The sequence below is a fragment of the Melopsittacus undulatus genome, chromosome 7 (assembly GCF_012275295.1).
Source record: "Melopsittacus undulatus isolate bMelUnd1 chromosome 7, bMelUnd1.mat.Z, whole genome shotgun sequence".
In the NCBI taxonomy this organism is placed as follows: Eukaryota; Metazoa; Chordata; class Aves; order Psittaciformes; family Psittaculidae; genus Melopsittacus; species Melopsittacus undulatus.
Genome location: NC_047533.1, coordinates 34149031 through 34173890, shown reverse-complemented (window position 1 = coordinate 34173890; position 24860 = coordinate 34149031). Strand labels below are relative to the sequence as shown.

At 43.0% G+C, this 24860-nt stretch overlaps 1 protein-coding gene across 5 annotated transcripts in view; it reads left to right on the top strand.

The window, feature by feature from the left end:
* Positions 1 to 24860, top strand: part of STOX2 (storkhead box 2) — a 129120-nt gene that overhangs the window by 12668 nt on the left and 91592 nt on the right. For 2 of the 5 annotated variants that reach the window (XM_034064904.1, XM_034064901.1), the window contains exon 2: positions 3546 to 3689. The exons of the other annotated variants lie outside the window; for them this stretch is intronic. The gene's annotated coding sequence lies outside the window, so the exon portion shown is untranslated. The remainder of the gene's footprint in view (positions 1 to 3545; positions 3690 to 24860) is intronic. 5 annotated transcript variants of the gene reach the window in all.

Here is a 24860-nt window from a genome sequence, read left to right as displayed (position 1 = left end):
AAAATGTCCATGAGAACAATTAGGGATTGACAAATTGCCCAAAGGGGCCCCAGGAGCTCTGTCCTTTAAGGATCAAGGCCCAGCTGGGCCAAGCCCTGTATAGGATCACATGAAGTCGGGGTTGGCCTTGCTTTGAGCAGGAGGCTGGAGACTTCCCAAGGTCTGTTCCCACCTGAACAACCTTATTTAGTGACATTAGCCACAAACACAGGTATTTTGTGAGCAAAATGTAGCATGGCAGGAGCTTGTATTCCGTTTGGCATTCCACTTCTAAATGGGAGTAGAAAAGGGGATTCCACCATGATCACACTGAACTTGTTGTTTATAGGAAATTCCATCACAGCTGATGTTTCTCTAAGTGATGGACTGCTGCCTGCCTAATTACACCCCCATGGGGGGAGCACTGGGAGGACAAGTGGGGTGGTTATCTGTGATGCAGCAAATAAGCCCTAAAGCCATCCTAACCTTGCTATTATCCGTTTTTCTCCAAACTGATGAGTGAACACTGATAGGCTGCATGGCTTTGACATTGCAAATCCAGATTTCATCACAGGGAACTGGAAGGAAAATAAGGTTAAATAAAATGAAATACAAGTCTTCCATGCTGCCTGGAGCCTGCTTATCCCAGACATGCTGGCCCTCTGGCTGTTGAGTGCCTGTTCCAGTGGTGTGGGGTTAGGATGTCCATGCGCGTGGGGGGCAGACGGCAAACCCTTGGCAAACAGGCTGTGGAGGAAGGCTGATGTCCAGTGGACCTGTGGCCAGTGTTGGCAGCTTGGGTGGCAGCCGCGGGCTGCTCTCCATCTTCACCAGTACCGACTCGCTTCGTTGCTGCGTTTTGACCTCCTGCAGAGTGAAACCTGTGGAGCACAGGGGGACCCTGTGGTTACGTTCCTTGTGAGGGTGCGTATGGATGACAGGCGTAGCTCAGAAAGGCAGACAGCAGTAGCTGTGGCACCCGTGCCGTTCGGCTCCGGCCTGCAGCCGGGCTGCCGCTGTGCGCCGTGCTGCCTCAGGCACCAGCAGCCGGCTGGAGGAGCCGCCGCTGCGGGCTGCGTGCGCCAAGGGAGCCGGAGCGGCCGGACCCGCGCGGCTGCGGGGCGGCGCGCGCCGCTAGAGGCCCCTCCAGGCGCACGGATGGCGCGGCCGCGCGCGGCCGTTACCTCAGCTGCGGCCCCGGCTCCTGCCCCTCCCGCGGCGGAGGGGAGAGCGGTCCCGCGGCCAGGCCCCGGCTTGGTTTAAGGTTAAAATAGGCAGAAGGCCTAGAGCACAAGTCCTGTGAGGAACGGCTGAGGGAACTGGGGGGTTTAGTCTGGAGAAGAGAAGGCTCAGGGGTTCCTTATCGTTCTCTACAATTACCTGACAGGAGGTTGTAGTGAGGTGCGTGTTGGTTTCTCCCAAGCAGCAAGAGATAAGACAAGAGGTAAGGGCATCAAGCTGCACCACAGGAGGTACAGATTGGATATTTGGAAAAACATCTTCACCCAGAGGGTGGTCAGGCATTGGAACAGGCTGCCCAGGGAAGGAGTGGAATTACTGTCCCTGGAAGTGTTCAAAAACTGCATAGATGAGGCCTTTAGTGACATGGTTTAGTGATGGACTTGGCAGTCTTGGGGTCATGGTTGAACTTGATGATATTAAAGGTCTCATCCAACCTACATGATTCCATGGTGAAGGAGGCAGTGCACTGTGGCTTTCTGGTTTTGTGGGATCCTTGGTGGTGGCCCCTGGCTAAGCCCTGCACTAGTCAAGCTGAACTGAAACAGTGGCTGTGGGTGTGTGTCCTGCTTCCTGATGGGGGACCAAGGCAGATCCCTTTCCAAACCTGACCTGTGGCTCGGCCTAAATAGATCCCATACTTGGCACCATGATTTTCCATGAGCTGCTGACAAGCAATGTGAGATTGCAGAAATGTGAAGTTGAAAGTATCACCTCCACCTTTTTAATTCTAGATTATTTTGTTCTGCCTCTGCTTGTCACTTTCTCTAGGAAATCTGTGCCACTCTAGGTCACTGGCACTTATATCAAACCCCTATTTTCTTCTTTCTTTGCTCTGTCTCTCTTCTCTGTCTTTCTTAGTCATTGAGGGTTTTAAGGCAGAAATTGCTGGTGGTCTGAAAGCTTCAGCTTCATGAATTTACTGTGCAGATTGTTTGGCCATTGCAAAGTATATTTGACAGCACTAAGTTAAGTGTCTAAATGCCCTGGTGATGGGTAGTCCACTTAGAGCACAAACATAGTCATTTTCCTCATAAAAACAAAATATTCAGTGTTAATATGGATAGTCCATCACAGCCTGGCTGCCCTGACATAGTTTGAGATGCAGGGATGGGAGTTAAGCTCTGTGGAGTCTGGATGCTCTGTGTGCTTGGGGAAGGTGTCACTGGATGCTTGCCCTCCCGTTGTAGCCTGCACTATTGGGGTTTGAAGTAATTTCAAGTGAGAGGGAAAGGAAATACAATTTTTTCTAACATGAATATCCCTGGGTATATTTTTAGGATTGTTGGGCACTCTCCTATTAAGTATAGTGGATATAATATCTATAATATCTAGCATTATGCATTTAAAAAATGTCCAAAGCTAGTTTTCAAATGTAGGGTAGCCCAATAGTACTGAGGTTCTTCTTCACATTCCGAAGCTTCACTGAATTTTGGGTGAACACTTTTGTGAAAATTATATATATTTATATAGATAACAAACACACATGATTGACTGATGGAAAGCATATTCTGTACCATTTTTCCCTGTTTTACATCTCCAAAATGATACTAATTTTTAGGTAGTTTAGAAGCACACTGAATAAGATTTTTCAATATAGATACATTATTTTTATAATCTTAAGTACAACAGCACTAGGAATGTAGTTCTGATCTGAAACTTGAGCTCCCAACTTTCTGCTTCACAGTGAGAACTTTGTATTTACATTTTTCAGCTAGTAAAAACTAGGGAGTTAGAAGTTCTGGCAAACCATGTTGGAATAACACTCGGGTTGCAATGCCTGTCTGCACAGCTCACCACCATCTGCCTGTATCTTCCTCTCTGCTTTTTTATCTCTTTATATTGTTTAGGTATGAATGACTGTGTCTAAACAACAGGCTGGCTTCCTATACACAGTATCTTCTGCTATTTTAAAGCAAAAGTTTACAGAGTGGAAAGACAGCAGGAAAATGTTTCATAGATGAGAAGAATGGTGAAAGGGAGGCAAAGCTGCCTTGATACATGGCTTTTAAGGGATAAAGGAAAGATACACTTCTACTAGCTGTGGTTCCTAAGGGTTTCGGCACACTCTTTTCTATCTTCTTCCCATAGTGGGAGATCTAGGGGAGAAATTGAACTCATCCATCAACAGTATCCTGGTTTATTCTTCCCCCATCCTAACTGCTCAGTCTTCAGCAGTTGGGTTGCTCTTCCACAGTCTTTTTTGTTCTTTTTTTCCTTTTTTAGGGGCCAACTTCTGTTTCTACTATATCTCTTCCTTTGGAGTTGCTTCACAGGCTTTTCATAGAGCTGTCTGTCCTCATTTTCCACTTCATCCTGCTCTCCAGCTCTCTTGCATATACAGTGCCCTGTGGGTGGTTCCTACTTGTGTCCTGTGGTTGTGCATGTTCCTGGGAAGAGGAATGGTCCTGGGGATCCAACAAGCAACCTGAAGGAGGCAATCTGGCACACAGCCTTTTACTAACCCACAGGTGAGTGTGCAGTCACAAGTCATGACAGCAAGAATGAAGGACAAGAGGTGTAATGGAGCACAAACAGGTTGGGGATAAGGATGACATTGGCCAGGTTCCTGCAGTGATTCTGCCTCTGTGCCCTCTCCTATGGTCCCACCTCGGACTGTGGCACTGATGCGTATCTGACCCTTTCAGGGCTTGTGTAAGCTTCAGTGGAGTGGATTAAGACGTAAACTGTCACATCCCACAAAGGGGAAAAAGAAAAGATATTTTGAATAATTTCCAATTGATTATCTATCAGCAAGTCTGAGCAGATTTGGGCTGGGGCTCAGCTCTGATCTCCCACTGGTGTTTACTTTTGAAAGCATGAGGGTAGTAAACACAGCAAAATGTGCAAGAGACAAAGAAAACCTACTTTCCCTTTCCATCTCAGTGTCTAGCTGTGCTTTTGTTTGGTCCAGGGAATGTTCCTCTTCAGCTGAAAAGGGTATAAATTATGAGATTCAATTCTGAGCAGCCCGTGGAATAGCTGAAGGCAAGTAATTCTTAGAAGATGCTTTCTCCATCTTAAATGGGTCATCAGTGTCTGGAGCTGAATACTGAAGGAGGGAGATGAGAGAAACAAATGGGGAAATAGTTTCCTGAAAGGAGGAAGAAAGAGCTGTTATTCATATTCACTCATCTGTTCAGGATATTCTTAGATCTGTGTGGGAACAGCCTAACAAAAGGAGGAAGGTTTAAAGAGGCAAGCCAGGTGACAGTGATGTGCATGGGGACAGTCCTGAGGGAGTTGGAGCCATGTCATCGTTAGGCAGAGACACGGTAATTCTTTACAAAGGAGATTTCTTCCCCCTTTACCATCTCTGTCCCCTGCTCCCAGTACCAGGGACAGGAGGGAGTGGGAGGTCTTAAAAAAGAATACTTGTCAGCTTTGGTTGCTGCTGTGCAAGTGTCAGTCGTGATGTTGCTGGTGCTCTGGTGCAAGGAGCTCAAGGGAGGCATTGTGACACAGAGTGATCTCACGTTGCTGTCCGCTCTCATGTGATCTTCCAGGACAGTGGGATTGTGCCAGTGGAGCAGGGACAGCTCTTGTAAAGTAATGGGGAAAAATATGGCTCTTGGAGAGCTGGACAAACACTCTGAACAAGTAGTCTGTGTTGCCTATGGGGAAGAGAAAACTCCTGCTGGCCCTGGTTTGTTGCAGGTTTGGAGAATAGCAAAGGATTAGGCTTGCCACCTCTCTCTGTTCTCTACTGAGAACCACTTTTGACCCCAGTCAGATTTAATTCCTTCAGATAGGTAGTTAACAGGCACTCTTATTCAGTAATTAGGGGTGTGGTGATTATATTCTGAAGGGAAGTGGGGGAAGCTTGTGGCTGAAAAGTCCAGCTGTCGTGTGACATTCAGCAGTACAAGGTCCTAATACCCCCACACCTCTTCACTCCCTATGGCAGCAGCCAAGGGAGGTATTGCTATAGACCGGCTGCTTGGCTTTTGGTTGTTTATTTTACCCTGGTCACCTGAAAGGAAGGAGTAATAAAATAGATCTTAAAGGATATGCAAGAAGGGCAGTTTCTTTGTGGAAATGGTGGAAATGCCGGCATTGCTCTGCCTGGCTGGCAAGGCTAAGGGAGGGGATGTGCTGAACTTCTGTGGCAAGAGCACATGGACAGTTTGATGGTCATCTCTCTAGGCTCTCATAAAATATTAGATCTTGGATTATAGCAGCTGCATTGGGATTTAAATGCCATGTCTGTTATGCTAAAAGGAGACAAAGTATATTAATGGGTAGCAAGGTTTAGTACCCACCTTATCAAATTATCCTTCCCTGTTATATTTCACTTCTGTAAATGCTTCTAATAGGTGGTGATGGATATACGATGGCAGAAGAAAATAACATTTGTGTTGCCTGTTACATTAATTTCTCTGATAAACTGAGGCTACCAGGATGACCCATCTGATTTCAGTGATATTTTTATAATGAACAAAATTGAGTAGTATTGTTATGATTAGCGTATTAAAAGTATTAGGTTTGTTGTCTTAGCTGTGCTGTGTTTTCTCATGCTCTCTCTCATGCTGGTCGCTAATGACAGGCTTTGGCAAGAGCTAGCTTAGGCAGTCTTTCCTGTGATGGGAACCAGATGGATGGTTTTGCTCTGGCTGCCCCTCCCATTGAACACCAGGAATGGGAGGAGGGGGAGCCCTTTTAGAAGGGGCATTGGTATAAATGTAAATTGAGTGGTGAAGGACCAGTTCTCCTGTATCCCCCACTTTTCTTCCCTTGAGGCTCCGTTTTGCAAATTTCAGCCTCACCCTTGGCTTCGACGTCTTGGCTTTCACGGGATTGTGCTGCATGCTACATTTTCATTACTGGTACAATTGATGGAAAATCACATTTTATTATGTGAAAAATGCAGTGTTCTCGACTGTCAAAGCTCCATTCAGCTGGAAAAAAATCTATGTGAGGCACTCTTTTATATTTCTTGTATTTTGTACATTGGTTGGAATGAAAAAATAATGAAAGGCTGTATTTTGTCAACTTCTGCATCTGTCTGACTGGCAGTGCTGACTGATTTGTTTTTTAAATGTATTTATTTCTTGCACTAAGCACTATTATTCTCCACCCTTTCACAATAAATGCAAATACCATGTGGAATTTTGGGAAAAGATAGATGCAAATTGTTTGGTTCCTCCAGGTAGGTCTGTGAAGGAACTGGAAATGTGACTGCAGTGTGGAAAAGCACTATCTCTAAAGGAGCTGGAGCAATGAGAACAAAGCCACCCTCTGTCTGTGATTCAGATTTCTGTAGCCATGTCTATTTTACTATATTTTTTAATTTTTTGTTTCTTCAGTTTTTCCCTTTCCTCTCCTGCTGTGAAACTTTAAATGGGATGTGAGGACTTTAAACATCTGAGGTACATCTCTCTGTCCATAAATCCCTCTGCCCCTTGTGGGACCACTGCTGCTGAGGCATGATGTGCCCAAACTGCTGAGACTACTGGGTTGGGTGCTTGAAGGTAGTGAAATAACCTTAGTGTCAGTGAGAATGGGCAGATACCTCTCCTGAGATCCAGCCTTGTATACCTTTTAGTATGAATCAAGCTTTCCCTTAGGGGAGAAATGTGACTTCCCTCCCTGCCATGTGCCAGCTGCATTGATACGTGGACATGACTTGGATGGAAGGAAGCCAGACTGACTTGGCATTGTGAGATGCTGCAGCGCTTGGGATTTCTTTGCAGGATGACTAGCTTTTGTTCCTACCTTGCCATTGCCCCTCCCCGTGCTCCTGCCCAGGAGGAGATGATGCCACTCTGTGGTGCTGGGCAGTGGGATGTGGACCTGGGTGCCTCGCCCATGCTCGGCCAGTACTGCATGAGCCAGTGCCTGTGGTGCAGGAGATAGATCCATCCTGCCAGCTGCTGGGGTGTACTACATTATTCAAACATACCTGTGATTCAGGAACTCGCTGAAAACAGCATTCTATTTATTTATAATGTTAGAATTATCTTCATACTTAGATCACTATAATTGCAATTTCAGGTGAAAAGCCTGTGAGGTGTGTGAGGGTGCCCCTTCTTAGCATTGTTTCATTATTGCCACTTGGAAAATTCACTCCAGATTCCACTTAAGATTTTAATGTGACACAAATTTTCAGTTTTTCTAAATACTAAAAAAGTGACGTCTTTATTCTTGCTAGATCCAAGCAGATTTTCTTTCAATGGAAAAAAAAAGTAAACTGAGCAGTAAAAGCATACAGAGAAAGTTGTAAAAGCTTACAGAGAAATCTAGAAAATCCTTCTTTATAGATGAGACATAGTTTATCTCTGTTCTTCTTGACTGTCAGCCCTGTTTGTGGTAGGAGGTTCAGCAGGGCCCATTAGGAGAGTGTTGGTCTGGAGACCTTCCTGGCTGGAGGAGGGTGCCTCACTGTGCCTTTGTAGTGAATTGGCCCTGAAATCCTTGCAAGGGTGCTGGGCCTGTGAGGACTTGCTGGTCTGGATAGTAAATGGTCAGCAGCACATTGGTTTGAATGAGAAGGTTAAACATAAGAGTATCCCAGGAGAAAACACATAGGCAGGAACCTCAAGTCTTTGGTCTGACCTCCTGCTCAGGGTAGGGCCAGCTGTGAAATCAGACAAGGTTGCTCTGGCTTTGATCCAGTCAGGTCTTCGAAAGCCTCTAGGGGTGTGGATAACACAGCTCTGCTGGGAAACCTGTTCCAGGACACTCTTGGTAATTTGCTCTTCGTTATTACCATCTGGCACTTAGAAAAGTTAGAGGTGGTGAGAGGTAAGTATGTGCTGCCATTCTCTCACTCTCTAGAAGGTTCCTGAGACTCTTTTCATTTAGGAGGCAGCGTAAGCAATGACCCCACAAGTCTGGGATACTTCTACATGGCACTACCTACCATGAAGAGGTGTGTGCAAGGGATGAGGACCACCTTTGTCCTCTTTTGGGGGTAGGTGTGGGGCAAGCAAAGCCATCCTGCTGATCAGGGGGGTGAGAAGCAGTCTAACCACTTCTGTCACTGGTTTTTCCTGATCTTTTTGCTACAGTCACATCTAAGTGATGGAGTAGGGACTGTGGTGCTCCTAGGCTGTCTTCCTTTCTCCCCAGTAAGCTATACATCTGTCCTGGCTGAAATAGTCAGCCCTGGATTGGTGACTTGGTAGCTGTCACTGCAGTTAACAGCAGGGCTGAGCCTTGATGTCTGCTGTTGGCAGAAGTCATTCTCTCAATCTGCCTTCAGACACAGGGTTTTGAGGCATGGGGACGTTGCAGCACCTCATTTGGTGCCTGAGGTCCCCAGTGTAAACCTTCAGAGATTTGGGCATCTCCTCAAGCCTCAGCTGCGAATGGAAAGCCAAGCCTCACGGGGCAGAACACAGCCCAAGAGGTGCCTATTGGACTCCCTGTGCATTCGCATTTTCTAATCTGCTGCCTAAAGCATTATCTTGCTTGCTCAGACAAGTAATTTACCACAAGAGGAGCATGTGGGAAAATAACTCAGTCAGTATAACCAGAGGAAAATAAATGGTTGTGTGGTTGGGCATTTGGAGCTGAAGTAGCTTGGGATTTTTATCTTTTTTTTTTTTTTTTTCAGTAACACCCGGAGAAAAATGCAGTGTGAATGGGTGTGAAATATAAAGAGAGTGTGCTTCCTTCTTGCATAGGCATACATCCAAAAGAATGGCAAAAGTAAATATACAGACAACTACTAAATGCTTTGGTAGGGCTTTAGAGGATCCAAATGCTTGGTGTGTTTGACTGGTAGGACATCGGATCTTCCCCATTTGAATTTGAGCTTTGAATACAAGGGAAGTCTCTGACACAGAAGAGGGGAGAAGCTGCGGTGTTCACTTGGGGTGTTTCAGTGTGCTGCTCATTCACCTGGAGTCTGCTTGTCCTCTTGATTCTTCATTTGTATTTGAAGAAAAGACTCCAGACGTAATATGTAAGTATGGAGGGGCAAACCATGTCCTGTGTTAGGGGCAGCTGCAGTGGGGCAGATCCAGAAAGCGGCTGATGCTTGGTACCGGGGCGAGAAAAGGAAAGAAAATGTGTCCAGCCTAAGACAGTTCTGAAAGATGCAGAATTATTTTGTTTCTGCAAGTTGTAAAGTGGATTTCACAGCTACTGTTTGCCATTGCTGTTTACGAGATGGCAGCGAAACAGAACAGGGTAGCGTCTGCTGCTGTAATAGAAATGCCAGTGTAAATTTATTTGCTAATTGGTGGACATTGCTCTAAAGACCGAGATCTTTAATAACAAGTTAGTTATATCCTATCAAACCCTGTATTCTAAAGGTAGCTTTCCTCCTCTATTAGGTGTTAATGCAGTTGTGTGGATCCATCACACTATAATGCAGCTGCACAGCTCTTGTCCCTGCTTGACTCAGGGATCAGAGGCTTTTTGGCTTGATGCGTGCATGAGAAAAATCACATCCAAATTTTACAAAATGCATTTTGGAAATAAAGGCTGAAGTTTGATTAAAAAAACCCAAACAAAACGCTTTTTTCCCCCAGTAAATGAGGTCATGCAGCCTGATTGCCTGTCCCATCTGTTGCTGTTCTTAAGTATGTTGTTTTTTTAAAGGGCAATACTAAATGCTATTATGTAGTTATCTACTTTTTTATGCCTCTTGGCTTGTCAAGCACTGTCATTATATCAACCGCTGTTCTTAAAACAGGATTTTGGTTAAAATAGTATATACCTGCCATCTGGTTGAAAACTGTAAGCTTCCTACACAACTAAGTGGAGTTGTACTGCGGTATTAGGAATAGCTCCTGTTCCCTTGAAAATAGCGGCTGACGGCAGATTGCAGAAATCAGCCAGTTATCAGTTGTCATTAAGCTATTTGATATCTGACACACATAGGGAGCATGCTATTTATAAGGATGCAGTTATGTTATAGAGCCATTCCTCTCTTTCCTTTTTTTCTGCCCCTTTAGTCATTTTAATTTGTTGGTTGGACTGGACTGGGAATCAGAAGCCACCTTAATATCTGCAGAATAGATGTGGTGCAGACTGGGAGGTGTGCCAGACTGCGTGTAACATTTCTGCCATCAAAAAGTGGTCTGATGGGGGTGTAGAAATAAATTTGGTGTTCCCATGCTATAGGTGTCTAAAGAGAAATGTCAGCTATACAGAGCCCAGGAAACAGAAATATGTGGAACCAACTAGTAGAATATTGCACAGCTAGGAACTGTAATGGAAGGGATGAACTTTAATATGTATTTGCATTTCTGCTAGGAGAAAGGAACTTTAGTTTTAGGATTAACTAAGCAGAAGCATTAAAGGTGTAATTACTTGCTAAATCTGGGCAAGGTACTGAAGAATTTCAGAGCTACAGGCTAGCCACTAACACAAAAACTTAATACTAACCATTAAGCAAGTATTCATGTACAATGCAGGGCAGAGGGTGCTGCTGGAGAAGGCAGTGAGGCATGGTGATGCTGTGACCTGTTCTCTTGCAATACATTTTGAGGTAACTGATGATTACAGAAAACAAAGCAGAAACAGTCTTCTGAAACAAGAGGATTAAGTATTACTTTTGTGAGTGGAAGCATGAACAAAAAGAGCAGTCAAATTATGTGGGGTGCTGTAAGGCTATTCATTTTACTCAGATATGGTGTAAGGAGGTATTATTTTCACGTGGGCTAGGGGTTAGACCATGATTAATCTGCTTCAGTGACATTGAAATCTTGTGAGCACATCCTGTAAGATTTTGGTCGAAAATGCTATAAATAATAGGTTTTTATTTTCACAAGTTTTTTATTATATTAAACTAGAAGTGTTTTGAGAACTACAAGGAGGTTGTTGTGCCCACTGGAAACCCCCACATTCTCTTCTCCTAAGTGAGGGTTGACTGGAAACTTAAGGTCTTTGGTGTTTTGGCTTCAGCACAATGTTGATCAGGTTTGAATCTGTTTGGTATGAATCTGAATCCTCTTGGCTTTTCAAATGGCACCTGAGATTCTGCTTGTGAAAGGTCTCTAATCATTTTGCTTTTAAAACTTACTTCACCCACAACCATCCATCCATGATGAAAATGCATTCAGCTTCACCATTGTAAGTTTTAGGGTATTACAGTCATAAAGAGGTGTATTCTGACAGAAAATTGGGTAGCAAAAGTGTAGGTCAGAGGTTGTAGTTTGTTTTTTGTTTGACACTTCCTCACCAGGGAATTATTTGGAAATTTTATGAAGGTTAATCACATCTCCCCTGCTTGAGGCTTTTGGGGACCTTCTTAGACCATCAAAGCAGCTTTGTCAGTCTCAACATTTTGGCAACATTGCAACTGACTTGACCATAAAAAGACATGAAGCTGTTGCAGAGAGCACTCCCTGCAGAGGGAAGGTTTGCAGGCATGAGTGGTGCCCGCCCAGAAGTGACTGCAGCTCTCAAGCACTCCTCTCCAGGTGTGTGCACACACACCAGCGCCCTGCCCTTTCCTGCTGACAGAGCTTGTTCCCAGCGGAAAGCTGCAGCCTGCAGGTGCTGCAGAAGAGTCTTCCACTGGCACAGAGGGAAGGGTGGCGGAGGAGCCTTCACTGCAGGGTGAAAAATGCAGATGTTTAACAGTTCAGGGCAGTCTGGCATACAATCACTCTTCCTCTCCAGTTCCCAGGTGGTGTACAGTTATTTGCAATTCCTACCTGCTTATTCTCTGATTTAGTAGCTAGCCACTTACCTGCTCTCATACGCTCCTCCTCCTCTCCCAGCCACCAGTTCTCCCTGCTTACTCACTTGCTCTCCAGTCGACAGGAGCAAATTTGCTACCTGGTTTGGTTTGACCTTCACAGGCCATTTCAGCTTCCCCACTCTGGCAACAGGTTAGTGAAAACCCGTTTATATATCTCTCTTGTTGGTTTGTAACTTTTTGAGGTGTTTATCTACACTAATACAGGTTCATCAAAAATAATAATCAAAAATATAATCGAGTAATCCAAGTTTGTCTTGTGTGCGTGGGTTTGCAGTGACAATTGGGAGGGAGAACAAGCACTCATAGGTCAAAAGTAGTTGTGTAGGCAATTTTCTTGAGGGACAGAACACAGTATGGTGTTTTGCTTCTCACATTTGAGAAAAAAAAAAGTGTTAAAACCAGTGATTATAGTTGAAGAAAGCACTTTTAAGTGTATAAAAACTTGTAAAGACTGTCAGGAGTGGTGCATGGTAATTTTGCATCAGTGTGAGAAGCAGGCAGCAACCCGGAAGATAAGAATGTTTCTCAAAGGAGCTCAGTGGTTTTGCAATCATGTAACAAAAGCTTTTCTTTCTCTGTACTGGAGGCAGATGCCAATAGGACTGGATAAGGCTGTGTGTTACTTCTACCATCTGTATAAGTAGGTTAGAAAATGATGTAAGACTGTGGTAGCAAAAAGCAGTTGTTTTTTCAGATGGGTTCTGAGTATTGCATGTCCAAACGAATTCATTGTGTCAGGTGTAAATGTGAGAACTTGCTCTCAGCAGTCCTGAACTGCTAAACTTTCCCCAGTAGAAACTTGGAAATAAGCTTTCTGGGACATCGTCCTGGTGCCATTCTCAGGTTAATTGTTCCAGGTCAATTTTTCATATGGAAACTTAAATCATTTTCTCACCTTCTCAAATTCTGACTTCTTTCCGTCAGTGGCAAATCTGGTAACACCCATATTTAGGCCACCAAATGCACTGTTATGAACATTTTTTTTTTGTTACCTTTTTTAAGGGGAATCAGGGTGTGGGGGAGAAGAACTCTAAATCTGGGTTTGTTTGCAGCAGCATGTAACTTGCCTTTGGCTTCGGGGAGCATCTTCAACTCAGGAATTTCTGCTCTTACCAAGAGAGAACTAGAAAGTGGAAATTTTCTTACTATGGCCTACATTCCTTGAGAAAACTTTAGGTGTGCCAGAAAATATGTACTCTGTCTGACCACACAGCCTTCAAAGCAGCAGCAGCAGCCAGAACAGCTCTGGGATTGCCTAGGAAATTGCAAGGTGAAAGAGAGCTTCCCAGCGCCCAGCACATGCCCCGAGTACCTTGCTGAAGAGCACCAGATAACAAAGGAGTCTCTCATCTTCCAGCTTGGCAGTTGCCCAGGAGCACCCTCTAGGCCCTGCATTTGGTGCTAGAAATAGAGCTTTCTCCTGTTCCTGCTTCCTCCCAGAGTAACTACAGCTTTTCCCTATCATCTTATGTTGTTTAAGAGGAGGACATGTGCGCTGAAGCTCAAGATCAAGCTCAACAGGCAACACCCAATGTAACCTGTCTAATCTCAAGATTATTTTTGGTATAGTTCAGGTTTTTGATGACTGTCATGTAATAGCTGCTGGTGCCAACAAATATTCTGCATATATATGACTGAGTATACTACACAGAAAAATGATGTTTGTCTTAAAATGAAAAAAGAAAGTCTGTAAACTTGGCTCAAAGAATTCTTGGTGGCAGCTACAGTAGAGGCAGCATGAGATTAGTCTTCCATAATGAGGTCCATCAGGGCAGTATATTCTGGAATTTACACAATGTAAGAAAGGAGATATTGGGGGCATACACATATAATGCATAGGATGTGCACATGTATGTAATTATCAGCCTTTCTGTTTTCCTTAAGATACCTTAGGAATTTGTGTGCGGAAACCTAAAGTTAAAAGCTCTAAAGGCAACTGCTCTCATCTTAAGAAATTACAGACTTATAATTTCTGGTGCAACCTTAAATTTTGATGCTCTCCTGCCTCCGGCTTATGGTGGACAAAGACTCTTTAGGGGTATATGTATGGATCTCGTTATCTCTGTGCCAGAACATACCTGACAGTTTCCTGTCTCTGTGACCACAGAAGCCCCTTAGGAAAGGGTGTGTTACTGTTGTCATTTTACAGCTGAGAGCAGGAGACAATGTCTGACTATATACTGTGCTCAGGACTTCTGCTTCGTACCAGCTACACAGTAGGCATATGAGGTAAAATACAGTGAGGGCCGCTTGAATCCAGGCTGCTGTACTAGGAAGGGTGTCCCCTGGCAGTGCACTTGTGGCATTATTGCATTGCTTCAGGTGTTCATACATCTTCTCACCAACTGGGTATCTTCATAAGAAGAAACAGGGAGAGCTGGAAACTAACATGCTTTACCTGAAATTATGCAAAGATCCTTGTTAAACACTTTCTTCTTGCTGTAGGGCAAACTCATTTCATGACTGTGATTATTATGTGCAGATACAATGGATGTGAAGTACTCTTTGTGCTCTGCTAAAAAAGATGGTTTTGGTGTGTGGGGTTCCCATGGGCTTGGGAGGGAAGAGGCTCGTGTCTTTGTGATCCTGCACCATACTGTGTGAAAGAGAGGTATTTCTGCTCTAGAAAATATAAAGAATTAACACAAAGCTTTAAAAGAGCAGTATCCTTTGAGCTTTTTTTCATCATGAAAATCTAACACTTTTCATTGACTACAGGAAAGATTCACATTACAGTGGTGCACTACATTGCCTTCTCAGGTAGCAAGCAGAAGCCCACTCAACACTGTACTTGAGGACTGATTTGGGTTGCCCTTGGAGCAAGGTCTTGCCTAGATTAAAGGCTCAGACTGAGTTCTGTGATGTGCTGCAGCTACATGCATACTCTTCGCTCATGACAACTGCAAGGTTATTTGACTTATTTTACATCTCAGGTAAAAACCCTGGAGCTAATAGTGCAGAGATAATGTTCAGATGATGCCTGGTAGCTTCATTATGAATTGACTATTGAGAAGAAAGCAAAAGTGTCGGTATATATGCTGCTGGGTTGGTTTCATTGCCCAGACCGTTCCCAGCTGAAGCCCTGCTCACTGGTGAAATGCAGGTTAGCTTGCTTCAAACAGGAACAGGCTGAATTCAACCAGCCAACACACATCTGAAGTAGACCTGCCAAATGCTTGAGGGTTGCCTGGTGTGGGATGCTTCTCAGGCCTGCTTTAAATGGGTATTTGGCATCACAAGTGTGTTATTCCCATAGCCCAGCAGAGATGCCGTGTGTTCAGCAGAGCTAGAAGATGAGCTGTCCGGGATAGCTCATGATCATGGAGTGGAGCCCCAAACAGCTCATCTCACTTTGGATTGTCAAGGGGATACTTGTAGGAAGAGGAAGAGATGACAGAGGTATTCCCCCCCTTCCACTGTAGTGTCTAATGTGCTCTTCTAAAGATAGACCCTAGTGGAGCCCATGGATTTTGAGAAAGGAAAAAAATATGGAGAACTTGGGACTGGGCTATCTGGCACGTAATTAGCTTGGCTTGCAGGCAGAAATGAAAGAAATGGGAAGGATGGCTCCCTCACTTTCCTCTGAGGGAGGGAAGCTAGCCACAGCAAGCCAGCTGGCTGTTCTTCCCCTTCCCTGTCAGTTTAACTAAAGGAGAAAAGGAGAAGGCTGAAACTTGGCCAGTTACATAGATTCATGGGGCAGAACCAAGCACAGCGATGATATTAGCTGTCTGCCTTGTACTTGGTCTGTGCCGGACAGAAAAAAAGGATGTATGAGTTCTTCCCTCTTCTCTGGAATATCTCATTTCATTCCAGGCTACAGCAGAGATTATCAATTTGGGCATTTTTTAATTTTTTTTTTTTAAGAAAGAGCTTTTCTACCATAACGCGTTCATGCTGGTTTTTGTTCAAGTACACTGTGGAGACTTTGAATGTTTTATGTCTCATGTAAAATCTGCACATGTGTGTGACATGAGTGTTTAATGCAACATGTATGCACAAAAAATAACTTTTCTCTATGACTTCACTTCCTTGAACAGGTTTTAATCTCGATCAACTTTGCTAAACTTGATTTTGTGTAGAATGCTAATAAATTAGTTTAAATGCACAAGCTTTGCTTCTGGAAAATATTCCTAGTTGATGAAATGGATCAGAATTCACAGTCTGCTGCAAGAGAATTTCTGTTAATCTTCTTAAAGGCAGCAGATAAGATTTCAGAATCAGGTTAAATATTTGTATTCCACATTAGGAGACCTTCTCACTTCTGTCTGACAATCAATAAATCCTCTTCAGGCTCACAGTTCCCCCTGTCTGCATTTACCTCTTTCATGTTGTATGCAAAGGACCTTTTATAGACTGTTAATGCACATTTATTTGGAAATTGGAAATTACATCAGAGGTTTGACCTTCCCTTATGTTTGTCTTTGTTTCTTTTAGCTGAGAGTAGGGAGAGATAGGGACTTGCAGCTCACTTGAGTTAGGAAAAGCAGCAAGAGCAGTGTGTAGACCACATCCCACTGAGCTGTTTAGCCATCATGAGTGTCTCATGATTAAACCTCATGCTGAGGGTGCTGCAGGCTCCCCCCACCCAGCCGCCCAGTGCCTCGGCTCACTCTCAGCATGAATTTCCCACTATGTAGATGTGGGAGGCGAGCTGACAGCTTGCTCGCTGACAGAATGCAGGATATTAGATGGGAAGAGAGAGTGTAAAAAACATCTGCTCTAAGCTGGTACTGCTGAAGTTTGCATAATGTATCAGTATTTTTAAAAATACAAAGCATAATTAAGAAAATAAATATTTGTCATGCATACAACATAGCATGTTGTTTAGTATCATGTGATGCCATTGTTCAGTGGTGCTCTACTACCTCTGTGTGCAGCAGAGGGCACTGCATGGTGCTTAGCTTTTAAAGGACAGCAACATTTTGCATTCTTTTTCTTCATTACCCAGGGAGCTGCCTCAAGAATACTTCTTGTGTATCTCAGTTACAGTCAAGTACTTTTTTTGTGTGCCTTTGTCAGATTCTTTCCATTGTGTCCTCATAAAATCTAGAGGCATGGCTCATCCAAGGGCAGTCTGTCAGCAGTTCTACATGTTTTAGGAAAAAAAAAATCAAATGTTATACTAATTTTCTTAGTTCATCTGCGGTCGTACCTATCATTATGATTCCTTATAAGTTTCCAGGCACAATCATGATGAAACTGGGAAAGACCTAGACAGATCCCTCATCCTGCAGTGATGATTTTGGTGAATTCCTAGCAAACCAGTTTGAAGACTTGCCAACCTAGAGCAACCACTACAAGATTGGAGGCTGAAGTATTTTAATGATGCCTATAGACAGGGTATTTTGCACAATGCTATAACCACTTTTCAACATTAAAATAATCTATAATAACTGTCCTGGAAGCTGTTTGATATAAAAAATGTGTGGATTTGTTCATTACAAGTTTTATAGCCCTACACTAAAAAGTAGGTTATATCACTAGCATCTCTTGAGTACATTCAACTTGCCTGGTTCAAAAGTAAATTAAAATAAGGCAAGAGTTCATTGCATTTAAATACAACACATCAGGGATGGAAACATTCATCACTGTAAGAGATTAGGAGATGAACTGTTTATTCTCTGAAGAAGGAGCATATTGTGATCAGCCTTTGCATGCAATCTTGGTTAGAAATTCCAGTATTCAATAATGACACTGCTGAATTTCTTCTATATTGAGAGTGATGCTATCCTCAAAAACAATGCCGTTTGAGATGCCCAGTAGCCACTATCCCATCAAATCTAGCAAGGTCAATAATGTATAAATCTGTGCTGCTGTATAAAGACCACATAATCATAAGGTGTTAGTGACATGATGCTTCAGCTTCTAGCCATAATGCACCGTGTGATACACTTTAAAATTGTTGCTCATCCAGATACTGCTTGCATGTGTAAAATAATTTCTGGGGGAAATAAAAGTGAAGAGAGGAGTTCAGAAGGAAGAGGAGGTGATCCCTCATGCCAGAGAGAGTAACCTGAAGGATTTCTGGCTGGACAGTACTGTGGGTGCAAGGAGTTTACATAGGCTAATGGGGAGATTGGGCAAGCCTTTGGCAGAGAGGTCTCATGGAGACTACTTGATAGAGGAATCACAGCAGGCACAGCAAATCCCTTGAGCCAAAAATGGAGGAAGATATTATTGGGAGAGGAATGAATGCCACCTTATTCTTCCCTGGCTGTGCACTCCTGGTCTTCTTAGAAGGCTGAATATTGGGCTAGATGTGTACTGGGAACTGCTGAGGCCTTTCTTCTAGTTTAATGGTCTTATAATTCAAAATTTAACAAAATTAAACTGCTGAAAGCAGTTGTTGTGCAAATGAATCGTAAACGTAAAGCAGTTGCAGGTTGCTGACAAACTGCATTCATTGCTTGGCTATCAGGATATAAATCATAGTTATAAACCCATGCCCATGGAAGATTTCTGTATTTATTCAGATGGCTTTCAAGACTCAAGAATATGTTTTTCTAAATGTTTTCAAATGCTACCTTTTATATTTTTAATAGCTTACTAAAATAGTTTGAAGTGAATAACTGATATTAATATTTCTCCCCCGACCTCCTGTGTTCTATTGATTACACTAACAGATCTCCAATTTGCAGGATTTTAGAAGTTGAGAGTCAAGGTATTTGAGTAGGTTCCAAATGCTATCTGCTATTCAAATGACCAAAACATAGAATTCTAGACTAATTTAATGTGTGTTCATTGCAGGAATCCTGTGGCCACAGAGTAAGTCCAGTCTTTTCTTCTAGTGGGAAGGCAGCTAGACCCGGTAGGGAATTACAGCTGCATGTCTCACATTTGCTGCATCGCTGTCCGGCAGAATATTGCCGGCATCAAACGAATGGCTCAAAGTCTTTGAAAGGAGTCTTTCATTTAGTTGCAGCATAACCTTCCTAACCCTGCATTGACAGGTTTTACTGAGCCAGGGGAGCCCATCTCATTGCAGCTGTGGCTCATGCTTGGGCTTTGCGCAGGAAGATGAGGTGCACCAGCCTGTTGGCAGACTGGATGTTCCCCTGCCTGTGCAGAGCTCATCTTTCCTGTGTCTGCCAGGGAGAGCCAGGGGCAGAGCAGGGTGTGGAAATGCCAGGGGGTACCAAGATGCTGTGGATGCCTGGAGCAAGCAGGCAGTAGCTTCTGATGGGTGGTGCATGATGTATTTCTGCCAGCCTCTGGAGGAGCAGCTTTTTCCTTGGCTGAGCTCTGCTGCAGCTGGCTGGCCTACCCAGGCTTGGGAGAGCGCTTGTAAGTACACACACCAAGGTTTGATCTGCATTGCTTTAATCATCCCAAACAAGCCAGTCCTGTCCACATGCAAATACTCACAAAGTGTAAAAATATGTCATCCTTTTGTGTTTCATATAAATTTCATATTTTTCTTCAACTGGTAACTGCTATGTCTTGCAAGAATTGGAAACTATGCCCTTGCTTGGAGTTGGCCTGTTTGATTGTTTTTGTATATGGTTTCAGATAAGCATTAGCATTTTAAATCCTTCTCTTTCCTCTTCTTTCTGTCTGAGCAGAAAGTGCCAGCAGTGGGATCGGTGGGATGGTCCAGAGGCATGCAGGCATGCTGGCTGGGAGCTGGGCTGAGGTGGGGCAGAATGAGTTTTCAGATGTAAGCTGATCACAACATGAGCCTGGGGCTGGTGGGGCTTCTTCTTACAGGTTAAATGTTTTGGTGTGGTAATAAGCCCTGTGAGTAGTCTTCATTCTTCTTCCTGCCTTAAATCACTGCTGTGGTTTTTTCCTATGCCTTTCTTCTCCATGTCAAACAAAACTGTTTAATCATGAAGTTCAACAAAAAAAATAAATACTTTTAATTATTTTGTCAGGGGACATTGTCCAGATAGCTTAGCATTAAGGATAAATGAAATCTTGAGATCATTTGTATATGTGTGTCTCAAAGCTATCCTGTCCTTCTATCTAGGCTTGCCAGTTTTGGGAAAGCTGACATATAGCCTGGAGCTAACACGTGCATGAGGAATGTCTTTCTGATCCCTTGTTAAGATGCAGGGGTTGGCACTAGGAGATGCAAGTGCTATGTCTTGCTCTGCTCCCTGCATGATGCTGGATGAGCTCCCTGGGATACTGGAGAGGAAGCAGCATGCTGGGGTGTTTCTCTTTAGGGTTCTCAGTTGGAGCCTGCCTGGAACTGATTTTCTTCCTGTCTTTTCCTGGGATGCTGCAGCCCAGTGACTGCATTTGCAGTTGTGGGAGTTTGGGCTTCTGTGAAAAATAAATTTAACAGCATCATGCTTTTCATTTTGAAAGATGAGGCGAGTGACATCACTGGGCAGTTTTTAGAACCAGAGTTACTGTATTGTGTGCCTCTGTCTAGCTAGCTGTCATATCTCCCACAGTGCTAGGAGGTTATTTCAGTGACTTGTATTCCAAGCTACAGAAATGCTGTAAGTAATAAAGTCTGTAATTAACAGACCACACTGTCATGTGGAATTAATAAACCCACTGCCATGACAACCCAGGTACTTGGAAATGTTTACTTTGTATTTTGAAATGTGGATGTGACTAGGAAGAAGGTAGCTAGTGAGTTCACCTATTTGGAAAGAAAGGTTTTTTTCCTGGTCTGGATTGAAGTTTTTCTTGTATTTGCATCAATGCATGAAATTTAATGCTCTTTCTTCATAGTAGAATGAATAAAGATGCCACAAAAAGAAAACCCAACAAACAAACCAAAGTTGTTTCCTCTGCAGAGTTCCTGCATATTTATGCCTGTTAATTTTTACTAAAAGAGTTTCTTCTAGTTAAACTTAATGATCCCACACATTTTTTTACTTTTTTTTTTTTTAAATCAGTGCAAGCAAATTCCATTAGAAGAGTAAGAGCAGTGTTGTGGGAGATGAAAAGTACATTTGACTTTGTTTTTTCTTCATGATGTATAGAAATGGAAATTGTAGAATTGTGTTAGCACACTTAGACCATCTCAGACTATTACATGCTGGAGGGAGGGAGTCAAATGCTACAGCTAAGCAGATGGTGTTCATGAGTCTGTCTGTGTAACACTTCCTACACAACAGAGTGGGTGGAGGGATGAGGGTAGACTGCTCTACACTGGCACAAAGGCTCAGATGCTGCACCAGATACAGCACTGGGCTGTCTTGCACCAGATGTTGATGGGTCAGATGTGAGCATTCCTTCTCACAGCCCAGCTTTCCTACACCATACCTGCTTCCTTCTTCTGGGCTTTAGTCTCTGGACTGCTGTGTGTTCTGGGATCTGCCATGCCTTGCTGAAGTCCTTAAGACTGCATGGGTATTTGTTGCAAGAGGAGTTGTCTGGAGCTTAGCAGTTTATTCAGAGAGGCTTCCCTATCCATCCCCAAAGTGATATACCTATGGATGTGAAAATGTGAGGAAGATCTGATCCATAACCAGCTGATCCATGTAGCCATCCCACGTCTTTTCAGCACATTCTGGTCTGTGAGGGCACTGATAAACACATCATGCATCACATTTACATCTTGAGAATTCAAAGAATCTACCAAAAAATGTCTTGCTCTATTTTCAGGACTCTTACCAGTATGCAAAATTACACTGACTACTTCTAACCCTTTACTCACTTTGTTGCAGTACAAGAATACAGTGAAACTTTTGCTAGTAGGAAAATGATGTAAAAGTTCTTCCTCCAGAAAGCACGGCCTAGGAGGTGGTTACTCATAACCTTTACAATTGTAAGGCTGGTTGTTAACTGTAGCTGAGGGCAGTAGCATTACTGTAACTGCAGACAGAAAATATTTCCTGGTGATTTTCGGGGTGTTAAATGGTCACACTCTGACCTTTATTTCCTGATTTGCCGCAGCTAATCTGTTAGGTAAAATGTTTTAATTCTTTTCCCAACACTGTACTTACACATAATTGGATTTTATGTGCTTAGAAAGGCTGCGTTATTTTTCTATGCCCAGAAGATAATGAGAACAATTAAAGAGAAGATAATGAGAACAATCTTAAAGAGGGGGTGAGATGATCTGAGAAGAATCTGTATTTTTCAAGGATGGTTCATATGACAGGCAGGGCTCGCCAACACACAAGCAGTACCTGTTGCTTCAGGACCATATGACAGAGGTTTCATCATTCATCATGCAGGGTTAGCATGGGTGTTGCATCAAGAGGGAGTAGTTCCTGGGTAGTGTGGAGGGCACAGCTGGTAATTACAGGCTCATTTCCCTGCCGTGGAGGACCTGAGCTACTTCTGTCCTGCCTCCAAGCCAGTGAGCAGAGCAGCTCTAACGCTGATCCGCTTTTAACCCTTTCTTGAGCTGCGGTGATAGACATACCAGTCATTTAACTCCCTGGCCCTGAGAAGGGAGGGTCAACTGTGACTTCTGTCATTGTAGGAGAACAAGTGGTTATTTGAAGGTATATACTCGATCCCTTGATGTTGTGTGTAGGTAGTGGCATGTACCATGTATATAATACATACATAATGTAGCTGCTGCTAACATAAGGAAAGGGTTGAGGGTTTTTCGCAAATATGTGAGTAAACAAACAAGTTTAGCCCACGTAAGTCATTGGACCAATAGTGATAACTCATTGGCCATCTGCTTCTCTCTGCGACATTGTTTTCCTTGCCTGCTTTTTCAGATACAAAAATGTGTGAGAGAGCTTCAGCTTGCCATCCTAAGATAATTCAGTTGTCTCAGTCATCTTTGGGAGTGATGGGTGCTTATGTTTTGTTCTGACCATGAAAATCATGATATCAGAGAAGAAGTTGACTTCCAAACAGTCATGAACTTGTACGGGAACTATAAACATGATTTATCCAGTTTTTCAGAACAACTGCTTTGCTATTGGAGTTACTAATTTTTAGTCTAAAACTAGTAATTACCCTTTTTGGTAAATGTGGAACCCTAGCTTGTGCAGGAACAAGCTGAGTTTCTTTAGGAGCATTCAGTACTTGATAACTTGCCTCCATCACTTGGGAGATGTTCCTACTTGTAATATCTGTAGTAATTTGAATTCATGCTACTGCATATGTCTCTATAACAGACTCCAAAGCTATACACCCTGTTTTGGAAAGGATTCGTGCAGCTCTTCCCATTAAATTTGTGTATTGTCACCTTTTAGTTTTTTCTTTGAGAGGGCAATGATAGTCCAAAGTTTTTTGAATTTGTTCTTGGTTTTGACTATTGAATTTTCTCACAGTTGATAAGCTTAGGTCCCTTTTCTTAGACACTACTTTATGAGTTAGAAGGCTTGAATTTCTCATCTAACTGCTCCAGAGGGTGGAGTATTGTTACTGGGAGATAGATACAGTGAAATATGTGGATTTAGCTATGTCTTCTCTTGGTCTCTTTGTTCTGAAATCACTAAGCTTTGCACTGATTTTCAAGGCACGGCAATCCAGGAGAATGCAGGTTTCTGAAGTGGCACAGATAAATAAGAATCTGTTCAGACACCCTCTGATCTTACCACTTTTGAAGTGGCCTGCTCAACATCTCAATTTGCTAAAAGAGGAATCTGTGTTATTGTAGTTGTGTGCTCAGAGATCAGTGTTCTTGTTTGGGATTTTTTTTCTTTAAATAGGGAAAAAGTAAAATATGTTGGAAGCTTTTCTAACTGCTTACAGTTAAACAAGAAGGGGAACTGAATTATCTGAGTTCTTGACAGCATTCAGTTACGAAAAAATATATTCTATATGTTATTCATACTCTATATTCTCTTCTATAACATTAGTGGTATATGTCTCTAAAATTGGCAAGAGGTCTTACGCATCAGAAATATATAAATAAAAATATTAATATTGAATCATCAACATAATTTTGTAACTAATGGTTGGTTGGTTACATTAGTTGAGGACTAAAACTACCAGAAGGTTTGTTTCATACTGAATTTATCTGTTTTTTCTCTTGGACAAACCAGGCTGGCTGGCTGTAGTTGGTACTGCAAGCAGTGTGAGTCAAGGCAAGCCTGAACTATGTCTATGAATCATTGCTTCTGACTCTGCTTCTTCCACTTGTTCTGTGGATGTGATCTCCTCTAACAATAAACTGTCTACCTATGAAGGCTCCTCGAGGGGTAATTTTTTAGCTGCACATTTTGTCGAAGCCTAGGTGCAGTTTACAATTACCTGGAGTTTGTTCTTGCTTGTTTTATAGGGGTAAGGAGTCCAACAGACAGGCAGAGATCACTGTGTACATTGATTTACTTCCTGACATGAAGAGTGACGACTGAATACAAAAGGCAGTTTTTTCTGCCAGGCCTATGTCCAGCAGTGCCTGTTCTCCAGCATACTTCAAAAGCTTTGTACTGCTTCACTGGCCTAAAGCAGGGGCTCAGGGCAGGGCTTCTCTTTACAAGATCCCTGTTTTCTTTTAAAGTGTGGAGAACCAATACTGCCTGTATGACTGAATTATTGAGGCATGTTCTTCTGTGTGCTGGTTTGGCATGTTATGAAAGATGTCTGTGATCTGTAATCATAGTTTCTGTGCTTGTTTAATCATCAAGGAACAATAATGCTTTACCTTCCTTTGCCTTTCATCCTCCTCCATCCCACCTTGCCAAAAGCATGGGATGTTCCTGAGCTCGCTGTAACTTTTCAGTAGTTCCTTTCTGTAGCTGGAACATTTCTGCCAACAGCTTTTCCATTCTGTGGGTACCTGTTGTACACTTACTTCTAGAATCAGAGGACAGTAGCTTGTCAAACATGCATGCAGTCACAGCAATGGCAGTTTCTGTGGGCTGGGCTACACTAATTTGCAAATAACCCAGTATTAAACAGCTTGGATAACTTCAAACTGCAATAGCTTGGTTATTCAGGATCACCAGTGATTTAACCATACATTTGCTGCTGGATGGAGCACTTGCTTCCATTAAGCACTTCATCTTATTAAAGGTGTTTTTAACTTTTGGTATCTTTCATGAGACTGAGGTCCAAAGGCTTCTCTGACTGCAGACATCACTGTGACAACTGGTTATGTTCC